The sequence below is a fragment of the Podarcis vaucheri genome (genome assembly GCF_965113315.1).
Source record: "Podarcis vaucheri genome assembly, chromosome: 11".
Classification (NCBI taxonomy): Eukaryota; Metazoa; Chordata; class Lepidosauria; order Squamata; family Lacertidae; genus Podarcis; species Podarcis vaucheri.
In genome coordinates, this window is record NC_138749.1 from 39,615,539 (window position 1) to 39,629,732 (window position 14,194).

General features: G+C 48.4%; 1 long non-coding RNA gene across 1 annotated transcript in view; it reads right to left on the reverse strand.

Annotated features, from left to right (window-relative positions):
• Positions 1–4,893: 4,893 nt before the first annotated feature.
• Positions 4,894–14,194, reverse strand: part of LOC309514401 — a 32,575-nt gene continuing 23,274 nt past the window's right edge. Inside the window, exon 5 of the long non-coding RNA XR_014211965.1 lies at positions 4,894–5,003. This is a non-coding gene — a long non-coding RNA (uncharacterized lncRNA). The remainder of the gene's footprint in view (positions 5,004–14,194) is intronic.

A 14,194-nucleotide genomic window follows, 5' to 3' on the forward strand; every position in this document is an offset into this window, starting at 1 on the left:
GGCCATGCGACGTAAAGCTAGTTCCTTGCCAATTTTTCTTCGTGCCACCTCTGGCATATCCCTAATCGATTTCTGGTTGGCTGGGTTTCTGGCAACCGGGGTAGAGACCACCGGGATTCTAAAACCTAAAGAAAAACCTTCGCGCAAATAAGACGCCGCCTTGGCATCGGGGTACAACTCCAACAAAGAAAGCAGCGGCTGTAGCCTTACCGGGGTGTAAGCTAAAGAGGAAATCAAGCTACTTCCCTGCTCCCCCGGCAGGGGCTTGGGCTGCGGTTTTTGGGGGCTGTTGAGAGCCCCCCCTTTTCGAAAGGGGCGGCGGCCAGTCTGGCACGCGGACCCGGAATGGTTCCCTGAACACTTATCACACGCATGTGCGTATTTACAAGACTGCCGTGTGCAAGCACCCTTATTGAAATCCCAGCAAAAAAACTTTTTTCCCAACCTGGTAGGGGCAGCCTTAAACTTCTGGGAGTCAGGGGCCTTCTTCTCTATTCGGGGGGCCACATAAGTGGTCCAGACATCCAAGTCCTTCCGATCCCAGCGGGCCGTAGGGATCTTAGCCGCCCTACGCCTAAAATTCTGGTCGTAAGCTAGCGCAGCAGTTTCTCCAGCCATTGTGAAGGCGGAACGGACAATGGACAGATACACCCAAAGATGCAATGATCTCCTGGGGTAGGCTGCGGCCACAACTCCAGCAAAAACCTGAAAACTATCTAGCCAACGCTCGAAGGTCCTGTCGGCCTTAGCTATGATTGACCGCTTCTTTGGAGCAGGCAGGCCCTTATCCAGAGGCTCCTGACCTTCCAACGGGGGAGCTAAGCTAAAGATATCAACGTAGCGGCCGTCCAAGATCCTTGAGCGTAATTTGGCGGACAGGTGAGCCCCCGGAATAATGTCCCTGGCCGAGTTGGTAGAGACTTTTACATCCGGCACCAGGACCCCTTCAAGGCAGTCTAACACTGCCCCATATCTGGCCCTATGGGAGTTCGCCCTCCGCTCCCAAACCCATTTTGGAAGCCCCGAGGCTTCCCCAAAACCCCAGTATAACTTAAGGTGCGCTTCCTCATCGCTACTCGAACTCTGGGATGACTCACCTGATGAAGAGGACGAGGTGTCCCTACGCCTCTTCTTGGCACGCCTCCTTGAACTTCTCTTATGGCGGCGATGACCACCTGAGGACGTCTTCGGAGGGAGAGGGAGGCTATCCTCGACCGACGATTCTGATGCGTCACCCTGCTGCGAAGTGGCTGGAAGTGACTGAAAAGACACAACCTGTGAATGACCAGGAATCGCTCTGCCTGCAACTGCGGGCTGCGCAGGCCAACCCCGCACAACAAGGCCCCGTGCAGGTGCCCTTCTCCTAGCCCCCGCCCGGGCAGAGACCCGACCCCGTGGCACGGCCACCTGCGACACAGGCGGCACCGAGGACTGAGCCTGTGGCACGTCAGGCAAGTAGCCACTGGCTGGCACTGGCTCTTCCTCTTCTTCACTGGATGAAGACGGTGGAAGCGGAGCATCCACAGGGGGAGCCAGCATAGCAGAAGAAGTTGACGGGGTCGAGTGGCGATGCATCAGGCCATCCAGCTCCGCCTCCATCCTTGCCAGAGACACCGGGTCACCAGCCAAACTAGAGACCCTGGATTGGACTCGTTGTAAAGACTGGCCAGGTTGAGGAGAACGCAGAGCCTGAGATGGGCCTTTTATGGGCCGCTTAGCAGAGAGGGGAGGGGCCGACTTCCTTGTCGCCTTTTTTGGAGCCATGCCTGCTACTGGCTTTGGACAGAAAATCAAATAAGAGGAAATAAAACAAATGAAATTAAGTCAAAATTAAATAGAATTAAATAATAATACAATAAAATAATACAATACAAATTAACGAATTTTAATAAAAGAATAAACAACCAGCAGGCAGGAGAATAACCCCAACGCCCCAAGCGTATTCGGAGGCTTAGTCAGTGGTATAAGCAACAGGGATTAACAGGCAAACCTGAACAGGTAAAATTCAACAACCCCTGCAATACCAGATTGGCCACTAGAGGCCACTGCGGTGCGCAGCTAACACGAGCAGGCCCTGCAGTTACCAGATCCGGCCAGCAGGGGCCTCTATTAGTGAAACGGGGCAAGATGGCGCTCCCGCCAAAATTGCCCCCCGCAAATGGGGGATCACAAGTGAGGCTGGGCCAGGAACCAGGGATCGATTCAGCAGGAGCCCCCCAAGCGCCGATGAGGAGGCCCAGCGGCGCAGGTAAGGGCTCCGCAGCTCTCACGGCCCCCCGCCGGCACCCCTAGAGGGCCCGCAGGGACGGGAGGGGCGAGAGAGGAGGGGGAAAGGTGGAAAAACTGCTCCCCCGTTCGGGAGCCGAGAGGCCTCCACGGGCCTCAAAACGAGAAAGGCGGCCCGGGCCGCCCAAGCCTCGGCCGCAGCAGACCCCCGCGCCACCGGAGGCGGCCCGCGGCGCGGCAGGCCTGGCCGGATGGGCACCCCCGGCGGGCCGCGCGCAGCAGCCGCTGCAGCAGCGAGCCCCGGGAGCCCCTAGGCCCCGATGCCGGGAAGGCGGCCTAGGCCAACGGCGCGGCGCGGCAGGCCCGGCCGGATCCGGCCCAGGCGCGGGCGATCGAGACGCCCCGGCGGGCCGCGCGCAGCAGCCGCTGCAGCAGCAAGCTCCGGGAGCCCCTAGGCCCCGACGCCCGGAAGGCGGGCCAGGCCGCGCAGGCCCCCTAACCGCGCCGAAGCGGGCCGGGGCCGATCGCCGCGCCGCCGGACGCGACCAACGGCGCAGCGCGGCAGGCCCGGCGGGATCTGGCCCAGGCGCGGGCGATCGAGGCGCCCCGGCGGGCCGCGCGCAGCAGCCGCTGCAGCAGCGAGCTCCGGGAGCCCCTAGGCCCCGACGCTGGGAAGGCGGCCCAGGCCGCGCAGGCCCCCCAACCGCACCGAAGCGGGCTGGGGCCGATCACCGCGCCGCCGGACGCGTGAAGGCGCCTCCCCGCGGGCCACAGTCAACCGCAGCGGCGGCAGCGAGACCCAGGGGAACTCAAACGTGAGTAAGGGGGAAGGGGGGAGGGTGGGTAACAGCCGAACCGCAGCCGCCCCGCAGCAGCGGTAGGCCCCGGGAGCGGTAGGCCGTGGGTCAGTAGGCAGGCTCTAATGGCCAGGGATAGCCGGGCCAGATACAACAGGGACCCAGCCCCCGCCGGCCAGAGCCTTCCCGGCCCGGACAACGGCTCGGCCGAGACCGGGCCGTAGCCAGTCGGGACCGGGAGATCACCCCCCCCCAGGGAGAAGACAGGATAAATTAACAGGGAAGAAAATTAAATTAATAATAATAATTCAGAAAAAATTAACTTAACCAATCGCTTGGGGATAAATTGAATTAGGAAGGAAAGAAAGGTAAAGCTAAGATCAATACGACCAAGATTTCTCTCGCTGTTTCACTCCGGTGTAAAAGATCCGATGTCCACAGCAAAAGAGAAAGAGAAAGCTGTGGACCCTGCTTATATAAGGGGACTAAACCCACCCCTAAATTGGCAACATCAATTTTGCCCCAGTAACAGCTTTAACCAATCTGCTCCATCCCATTGCCCTCAATGGGCTGGTCACTAACTGGGGACTTTGTTTGGCCCCATCCGCAACACGTGCTCTCTCTTCTATGAGAACACGCTTTACCGGAAGAGATTGCCAACATCTATCTGAACTAACCAATGTAAATATGAAAATACCTCTTTGAGGCATATGATGTGGGCATATCCTGCAGTGTTTCTTTAAGCCACCATGGCTGTTCTGTATGTAGGCAAGAGTAGCTGCTTTGTTTGGAATGATCCTGCCTGTCTAGGGAAAGAAGACACCATCCCTGTAGAACCTTGACATTAGCGCTCAGTAGGGTCTGAGGAAGCACCAGTGTCATTTCAGTCCAAATCTGAACACCTGCTGATCCACTAACGTAAGCATAAGCTACCATCCCCATATAGCAGCCCACATATAATTCCCTGCCTGCCTGGGACAATAAAAACAAGTAAATTGTCAAACACCTGGTAGGCCACCTTAAGTACGTAACTGGATTTCTGTGTTTGGCTTGATGGTCACAGGCTGAATCAGACTTGCACATCTTATCTATGTATAGTTCTATTGTTTCTGGATCTCTTGAAGCATAAGTAACTGATAATAGACATAGATTGATAACTGAGAAACACGTGTTGTTTTGTACAGTACTTTTGATTCTCCACACTAGCAGAGATGAGTTTCCTATTCTGGCATTTTCAGAAGTATGCATTCTGGACCAGTTTTTACTTAGTTCTGAAGACATTAAACACTTATTCATTACGTACTTCTTACAGAAAACTTGCTATATTGCCCATTACATAGTTTCCCTTGCTTTTCAGTCTTGCAATTCCTCGTTAAATTGATATAACCAGAGCTCCCCATTGTTGTCATATCAACACCTAGAGCTTTTGTCCAAACAAAATTCAAGGTCTTAGCCATTGCGTTTAGTTCGTGCCGTAAATCTTCAGCCTGATGCTCTTGGAAACTCCTTGTTTACTTGCACTTTTGGTCTCGCTCTTCATTATCTTGACACATTCTCTCTGCAGCTTATTATTATTATACTTGAGTCTGCATATTTTTATGCCAACAAACCGTGTGTGCAAACGCAGCAGCTTCAATTCCTTGACCTTCATTGATTATGTTAACTTGCGTTGCTCTTGGAAACCTTCCCAGTTTGCAAATTGGACAAGGTTAGCCAGCTGCTCATACCCTGTTCCTGTATCTTGCTATTTACATAGCGCTGGCCACTGAAGTTGCTCAGCTATTTGCTTGTGACATAGAACACAAATCTCCGGTTGACGGAGGCAGAGTAGGCCAGGCCATTGCAGCAGCTCCAAACCACTTCAGTGTAAAAAAAGAAAGAGACCAGATATAATGAAAGCTCTACTTGTAATACAAACCAACAGTGGCTGCTGGTGCCACTTCACTAGGCTTTCTCCCACGTGGCAAGCCGCCAGCCAATCTGTAAAAAAGAAAAACAGAAATGTGGGCTAGGAACGGACAAGACTGTCATTTTCATTCTCTCTCAGTTTCTCGTTTGTCCAGTCTTCAGTTCACCACACTTCTACATCAGTTTGCAATATTTACCTAATTAAAATAAAAATGCCCATGAAAACAAACCAGCATTTTAGTGTGCATTTCTCTTGATATACATATTTTATGTGCTCTTTTGCCTAGGGTTGCCATATTTGAAACAGTGAAAAATTGTTGGGGGGGTGGGGGAGCAAAGTTGTTGAGCTTTTTCTAGTTCTGCCCCAATTTTTGAGCTGTTTTTATGTAAAATCGCCAAAAACGACACAGCCGACATGGGCTGCCATACGTCCAGATTTTCCCGGACATTTTTGCTGATTTCCGCTTGGACACTGCTGCCGACACCAGTATTCCAGATATGTCCTGGAAATCCCAGGTGTATGGCGACCTGAATTTTGCCTAAGTTATACACATTTGAAAGAACTCCCCACCATACAATGCATTCTTGTGTGCTATTTTCACCATTATAGGCATTTTCCTATGCACACTTTCTCCTAATACACAGTTTTTGGCAGGAGAACTGCACTGTATAATCTGGAGAAGTATAATTTTAGAAGAATAGCTTCATTTTGAGACATGTATAGTTTGGGGAAGTACATATTATATATAGGTTTGCATTTAAATGCAACCCAAAATGAATTTCTCCCCCAACCCTAACGTTAACATACTGTACGAACTAGATAACCTTCCTTCTGCCTCTAACAGTAGAGGTAGAATATAGCCTTCACGTAACTAAAGTTGCTGGGTGCTAACCTGAGGCTCTCCCTTAGGGTTGCCATATGTCCAGGGAAACCTGGATATGTCCTCTTTTGGAGGGCCAACATGCCCATCTGGGCAGATTTTTACATTTTAAAGGAAATGTCTGGGGTTTTTTTGCTCCGACTCAAGGTTTAAGGCTTAGGATGTTCTGCATGCTGTGACTGCTGCCAGCCCAAGCCTGAGAAAGAGGCAGGAGGGCAGGGCACCCCTTTCTCTACCTTGGACTGGCAGTGGCTCAGACTGTCCTCTTTTTTTGCTCTTCAAGATATGGCAAACCTACACTCCCTACACCTTTCAGTCTGCAGATATGAGGCTGTTGTGGTATCTTCTATTTCCCCCCAGGGCCTTTGGTGCTCTTTCGCCTGCCTACTGTCATAAGCAGGAAACCAGATGTGCTACAAAGCAGTGGGAGGAAGGGGGAGAAACCAATGGACGAAAAATTATGGCCACTTAAAAGAGTCTGTGAACAAAAAATGCCAATTTTCCGGCTGAAGGAGGATGAATTTGCAGTTTTATGAGAATTTACACCTCCCGATTCAATCACTTTGACATTCTGATTTAGTTTTTGATTATACATCTCTGACATACATTACTGAGGATTCTACATTGCTGACAGTTAATATCAGGACTTGTATTTAGAAGGACAGGATATTGATACCATGCTGTCAGGAGGGAGCAAGCTGACAAGGCAATGAAAAATACAGAGGATGTTACCAGCTTTAAGGCTGCTACTTTCTCATGTGTGCCCCTTGTTGGATATAACTTTGTTTTCAGTCAGTTCTGTGGGGCTCTGCAGATCAGAACGATATATATGCAAGCAGCTGACTATATATGAAATTGGAATTTGCAAACCTTCTACTGGGTGCAGCCAAGCTAAAAAACCCAGGGTGGAATAAAATGAAGTTAATTCTTACATGCCAAATAAGCATCTTCAGTTTACAATGAGGGAAAAAATGCCCAATAGAAATGACTTGAAACAAACTTACATAAACCCTGAATATATTAACATTTTGGGGTTTATGTTATATAAGCATTCACCCAAAGAGTCACAATCTTATTCCAAATTAGTACAATTCAGAAGTATGTGCCTGTAGCTGTTCTGATCTCTCCTAAAAAGGGAGAGGAGGTATTGTATCCCCCCCTAATTATTTTGTGCTTTCATCCTGTATTTTTATATTTTGAACCGCCCTGAACAGAGGTGACATCTTCTCCAGTTGATTGAAGGGGCCCAATGCAACATCCTGACATCAGTCGTGTGACATCATGAGGATTGGATGGGGTGGAGCCAATGCCCTCTGAGTATTGAGGAGGCCCAACCACCTCAAAAAATACATGGTGGGGGTCGACGTTGTCTTGGTCTATAGGAGCAGGCGCTGATGTCACTGGGATCTTCAGACGAAGGGTGGTGTATATATATTTAATAAATAATAACAAAATAAAAACCCATGAGGCAAAGCACCTGAGATAGCACCTCAAAATGCAACTCTTGCTCCAACAAAAGTCGGAGTTGATTAAGTCTTTATAAATTCCTCTGCTCATATTGCTGCCGCCGCTTCTCAAAGGCCCAGCTTCTCTGCCTTCTCACCTAGTGTGCTCCTTGCTCTGCTGGGCGGTTTTTGTGGAGAGGAAGCTGATAGGCTCCGTGGAAGCATTAGACTTGGAGGAAGACAGGGCTCATGTTCAGGTACAGAGGTTCCTGACTGTCAGCCTTGGGATCACCAGTGGCGTAGCGTGGGTTGTCAGCACCCGGGGCAAGGCAAGTAATTTGCGCCCCCTAACCCGTGGATTTGCGCCCCCTAACCCTAACCTCCAAATGTTGCGCCCGGTGCGGCCGGCCCCCCCTGCACCCCCCCATGCTACGCCACTGGGTATCACTGCCAGGCCCCTGGTTTTGTTCCACAGCTGGCAGTACAGCAGGCCCAGACTTCACCAGCTCATCCTCCATCTCTGAGTATTTATCACCACTCTAGTCTGGGGCCATTATTATTAGTTCCATTTTAAAATAGCACATGGGACAGTGGTGAAGAAGCTATGGCCTTCCTGTCATTGTTGAACTACAACTCCCATCAGCCCTGACCATGGGCTATGTTGGCCAGGGATTATGGGAGGGGTGGGAAGTCCAAAGCTTTTCCACCCCCGCCCCATGTGCTTTTTGAAAACCATCAGTAACAAGCAGTGAACCTGGGACCTTCTGCTTACAAAGCATGTTACAAAGTGACCTTTGGCTCCTCCCAAAATATTACATCACTCATGCCATTCAAATGACAATTATTCCCACAGTTAGGCTAGATACAAAAACATTACACCAGCTCTTAGGCCACAACAATGTGGCACATTTCCTGGATCTCATCTCAAACCAAAGGATTTTGGGGCTAAAGGGAGCCATTTCTAGATGTTCCTTACTCTAACAGAATTCAGAAGGCTCTTGCATACTTGCAAGACTCTCACAACTAGGTCTGAACTCCAAAATAGGTTCTATTTATAACACAAGCTCTCTTTGATTGGGAATCAGAGTTCCAGGCAATTAGCTAGCAGAGTTTTAAATTAGTTGAGATCAATGAGAGTGATGGATATTTTGCATATCTGAAAACTAAGCAACTATTTAGACACCTAAATTGGGTGATCTTGTGCATAGTTATCCTTGAGTTACTGCCACTTAAATCAACATGACTTAAGGGTTCCTAATTGAATGCAGGACTGTTGTTTGCAGGTGCAACCCAAAGAAAGTTAGGGATGCTTAATTCTCGTTGATTTCAGCGTGACTTGGAAGTTAGCTTAGGCTGAAAGGCATTCCTAAGGTTTAAGCAGAGGTAGCAATTGAAATCCAAGATCCACCGGGGTGAGCAAGTTAGGATCCAGCGGGTCTCCAGCTCAGCCAGTTGAGTTCTGGTTCAGCCAGGCTACACGTCCATAAGTCCCCAACCTGAGCTCAGCTGGAGATATGCCATGTAACTCCTCCATCCTGGCTGAGTCTTACACTGATGTAAGCCCTGAAAAATGGACATTCTGGGGGAGTGGGGCCGGGCAGGCAGGACCATATACTGAACTCCATTCAGCTCAGACCTGACAACCCACTGGCCCAAAGGTGGTGTAATTCAGACCACATTTTTAATGGGGGGGGGGAATGGGCCCAGCTTCACCTCCGCACACAACTCTGAAAGAGCACTCAGGATCCAGCATAATTTACAGCCAATGTTCAGCTTATTTCAGTTCCACAGTGCAGCTCCTCATGTAGATGATGCAGGGAATTTGCACTCAGGAGACAGATTTCAGGGCACTCGGTGGAAGGCATTTTGCACCTGGGGAATACTCTCCACAAACGCAAGGTCCACCATGAAGTCCAAGAAGGGAGAATGACACCTGCTACTGGAGGACTGGGAGATACGGTGAGCTCCTCAGCAAGTCCCCTGTGGCCAGGTAGGGCAAACCCAGGAACATTTTCTGGAGCACCTTGTTCCTTTGGGCTTGGACCTGGGCTTGCATCAGGCAGAGCTCCTTAATGACTTCCCTGTCTAGTTGGAAGAACTGATTCCAAGTCAGCCAGAGTAAGCTTTCGGAAGTGGGCAGGTGTGTTGTGATGCCTCCACACCCTGTGCTGCGCTTGTAGCAACTGGTAGTCCCCATTCCAATGGTGATGCTAGCTGAGCTGGCTCTCTGTGTTTTGATGGCTTTCCCGCCTTTTCTCTCTGTGCCAGGTTGAGGTCGGTTCAATCAGCGTTTGCCCCTCCCAGTGGGGTTTGGGCCAGGCATACTTTTTTAAAAAGGTAAAGGACCCCTGACTGTTAAGTCCAGTCGCAGACGACTCTGGGGTTACGGCACTCATCTCGTTTTACAGGCCGAGGAAGCTGGCGTTTGTCCACACTTTTTCTGGGTCATGTGGCCAGCATGACTAAGCCGCTTCTGGTGTAATGGAACACCGGAATCAGAGCAGCGCATAGAAACACTGTTTACCTTCCCATCGGAGTGGTACCTATTTATCTACTTGTACTTTTGGTGTGCTTTCGAACTGCTAGGTTGGCTGGAGTTGGGACGGAGCAACAGGAGCTCACCCCGTCGCCGGGATTCAAACTGCCGACCTTCTGATCGGCAAGCCTAAGAGGCTCAGCGGTTACACCGGTTTAACTTAAGCTGCCATAATTTACTTTGCCTTCCCATAATTAGGTTTGTTCCTTAATCAGCTATGTGAAAATTTGCTTACTATGTGACTTGATGGCTTCAAAGTAAATGTTCAGGACATCAGGCCTCTATAAATAAATAAATTTTTGACATTCCTGATCTGATATTATTGTTGCTGGTTGCTTAACACTTCTTGGACTTTTATATGTATAATTACTATACATTGCATTTTCCTTTCTTCCTTCTTTTTGGTTTTCCGCTATGTTGTATAGCAGTTATATACCTTCTAAATAAATTAAATAATAGCATACTAGTCATACCATGATGTTTCAGAATTTCTCAAAAGGGGAAGGCTAGTTTTGAAAAGTGTCAGTTATCCAGTCTCATAAAGCCTTGTTTTGAATAAAAAGATGATCAGTCAGAAAATAAAAGCATAGGCTTGGTTAAAAAGATATGCACAAATGGAAATGAATCTTGGGCTTGTAGATTCCACTGCTAACACAACTCCACATTGGTATTTGTACCTGTAAATTAGTTTTGCAATTTTGGGAGAAGGGAGACTGTGGCACTGGGGAGTGGGCAGGCTGGTGAGGCCCCCTAGATTTAGAGGCCCAAGTTATCCTGCCCTCACATGAAGCCTTGGGTTTGCAATTTTGGGAGAGGGGAGACTGCCTGCTGGGGAGCGGGCTGGCTGGCAGGGCCCCCTAGATTTAGAGGCCCTAGGCTTCAGCCTACTTAGTCTATACATAAATCCAGCACTGGGAATACCACACCTCCTTCTGTGATGTATGGTTGATGTTTTTAGGGTGGTCTTTGGCTAAGGGGTTGGGCAATGTCAAAAGTCTTTAAATGTTCTTGCACACCATTGTTCGGGGTCTCTCCCTCCTTGCAAAGAGGGAGGGAACTCTGTTTCCACTGAATCCTGCCTCCATCCATTCTTCTCTGACCAATCATGGACTTAAGAGACTCGGAGTTCCATGTGGAGTTGGGCAGCAAAAGCCAACCCCCCCTTTTTTTTACATCAATTGCTTCTGGGAAGGATAGAGTAGAGTAGATGGTAGCTCCCCCTCCCCCCAGTGGCACCCTGGAAAAGAAGAGTAATTGCAAGACTGGTGGTCGAAGCCAGTATAAAAACCCGTGATTCATCTGAGAAACTTTTACGAGAGTATGGGGGCTATAGATGGAGGAATCAGTTATTCCTCCAAAACCCTGGAAGTGGAAGTGTCTTCTGCAAATGCAGCTGTAACTTGGGGTCCAAGCAGCAAGAAAAAGACACATCACAGTTATTATAATAAAAAAATGTGAGTAAAACTTTGAGGAATCTTTATTTTGAAGAAAGAGAGGATAATAAAAATAAGATGTTTGGAAGAGCAATCATATGGAAGATTTAATCTTTAAAAGTTTATATTGCATCTTTTAAAATAAATCAAATACGCAGAGCTGTGGCAAAGAGAGACATTTGCAATTTAATGAAAAAAGATTACAAGGATAAATGGCTTCATGCAACTAAATGCTCTATATCTTATCTAGCCAAGAAAATGCAAGCCAAATTTGTCATTGCTATTAAAAGCAAAACAATTCCTGACAAATTTATATGTGCAACATAGACATTCTGTATTAATTTTCCCAATGTTTGCATATAACAATATATGAGTAATCATCAATCTGCCACATTAGTATATGCATTTCAGTGTGCTCAGTCTCAGCAATGAGTCTCACTGAGTGTCTTGAGTCAGAGAATAAGATGATTCTAAACACATGCTTTTGAATTTGTGCATGCTTCCATTTTTGCAGGTGTATCTGAATTTGCTACATCCCATGGCTGCAGAAGAGCACCATGCAAGGAATAGCTTCAGATGGCACACCAAAGTTAGTCACACCTATACATGGTTTTATTGAAACACATGGCAGTCAAAACGGCTGGGCTAGTCAAAGATGTTTAAGATTTAAGCATACGAGGGTGGCGCTGTGGATTAAACCACAGAACCTAGGACTTGCCATTCAGAAGGCTGGCAGTTCGAATCCCCGCAACGGGGTGAGCTCCCGTTACTCAGTCCCTGCTCCTGCCAACCTAGCAGTTCGAAAGCACTCAAAGTGCAAGTAGATAAATAGGTACTGCTACGGCAGGAAGGTAAACGGCGCTTCCGTGCGCTGCTCTGGTTTCGCCAGAAGCAGCTTAGTCATGCTGGCCACATGACCGGAAGCTGTAAGCCGGCTCCCTCGGCCAGTAAAGCGAGATGAGTGCTGCAACCCCAGAGTCAGTCACGACTGGACCTAATGGTCAGGGGTCCCTTTACCTTTACCTTTAAGTAATACAACCCAAAGGAGCTCAAATAAGTTGTCATGAGACCTTGGTTTCGTTTGTGCTGGATACTTGGCAGTTCTGGTGAAAGGAACGCCACCTCTATTCAAATGGATGAGGCAGGGCTCATAGGACAACAAATATATGGGCTTTTTGTGATAGTATTCACTAGTACTGAGTACTTTTACCTTCACAGCTCCTCCCCCCCCCCCAATTTTGCTGCCTATGGCAGGCATTTTGTGCTGCACCTATGGCACATCTCTCCAGATGTGAGTACCAGCACCTCAGTTTTACCCACCCACCCGCACCAAAAGCACTGCTGGATACGAAAGGGCTCTGGACTGCTAGAGGAGCTTTGTCAAAATATTCCTACGCTGTTGGATTCCAAAGCTATGGCTACTGTAGAGATGGGAGCATGTATGGGATGTGACAGACCTCTCCTGCTGGTACAAAACAAACAAACCCTAGGAGCGAGCACTTGAAAATATTTAGTTAGTTTTGTTTTTTGCTTCCAAGAGATGCCTTTGTGTGGTTTCACATTATTTGTCACCATCATGGAATTGAAGAGTTGAAAGGGGCCCTGAGCATTATCCATTCTACCCCAACCCCTTACAATGCAACAATATGCAGCTGTCTCATATGGGGATCAAACATGCCACCTTGGCATCATCAGCACCATGCTCTAACCAACTAAGCTATGTAGGCTAATGTAGTTTCATTTAGGCTTTACCATTATTTCAGTGGAAATCCTGCTTGTGTCCTATTATCTGTAACTATGGCATTGTTCATCCAAATGGCATGTTTTCAGACATTCTACTCTTCCTTGAGGCCATTAGACTTGATACATTCCAGACAGATTTACAACAAAATAGAGTAAGTGCTCTGAAGATACATAGCTACAAAAAATACAGAATAAAAACACCCAGTCATTGGTGCTGCCCAAATGCCTGCAAAAAAAGAGTGATTCCAACTAAACATCAGGAAGAACTTTCTGACAGTAAGAGCAGTTCAACAGTGGAACGGTCTCCCTCAGGAGGTTGTGGGCGCTCCTTCATTGGGGTTTTTAAAGCAAGGATTGGAGGGTCATCTGTCATTGAAATTCCGGCATTGCAGGGAATTGTACTAGATGACTCTCAGTGTCTCGTCCAACTCAACAATTCTGTGATTGTATTCTATGGTACCGAAATGAAAACAAAGCTGGCGTCAGGCAGGGCTTCCTGAGGAAAGCATTCCCTAGACTGGAAACCACTACAGGAAAAGCCTGTATTCTTATGAACACCTTGCAAAACTCCCTTGGAGGTGGGATGCAGAGAAGATTTACCTGCAGCAATTGCATGTTGATTGCCCTTTTAAAAGACAAAGTCCAGCAACTGGAGGAACGTGTAGCTACGCTCCAAAGAATTAGAGAGCTGGAGCTCTTCTTGGAAGCAACAGAGCACACCGTCTCCACCAGGGAGGAGACAGGGGACTCCCCTGAGAAGGAGGCTAGTTCACCAACACAGGAGCCAGATATATGGAGAAACGTGACTCAAAGAAGTAGGAGGCCCAGGGTTCACTCTGATTGTTTAGAAATACACAATCGCTTTGAGGTCCTCTACCCTAGCATGGAAGACGAAGAGCAGACTCCATTTGAGGATCTCTCCCTCATTACAGTCAATCAGGTATATGAAGACGAGCAGCAAAGTCAGTCCTCAGGGAATGTGCAGGCGACCTTGGAACGGACAGCTCACGGAAGAACCCCGACCAAACCTAAGAGGAGGCGTGTAGTGGTGATAGGGGATTCCCTACTGAGGGGAACAGAAGCAGTGATCTGTGGGCCTGACAAGATGTCTCGGGAAGTGTGCTGTCTCCCCGGGGCTAAGATCCAAGATGTAACTGAACGACTGCAAGGAATCATAAAACCCACTGACGAATACCCCTTCCTCTTGGTTCATGTGGGAACCAAT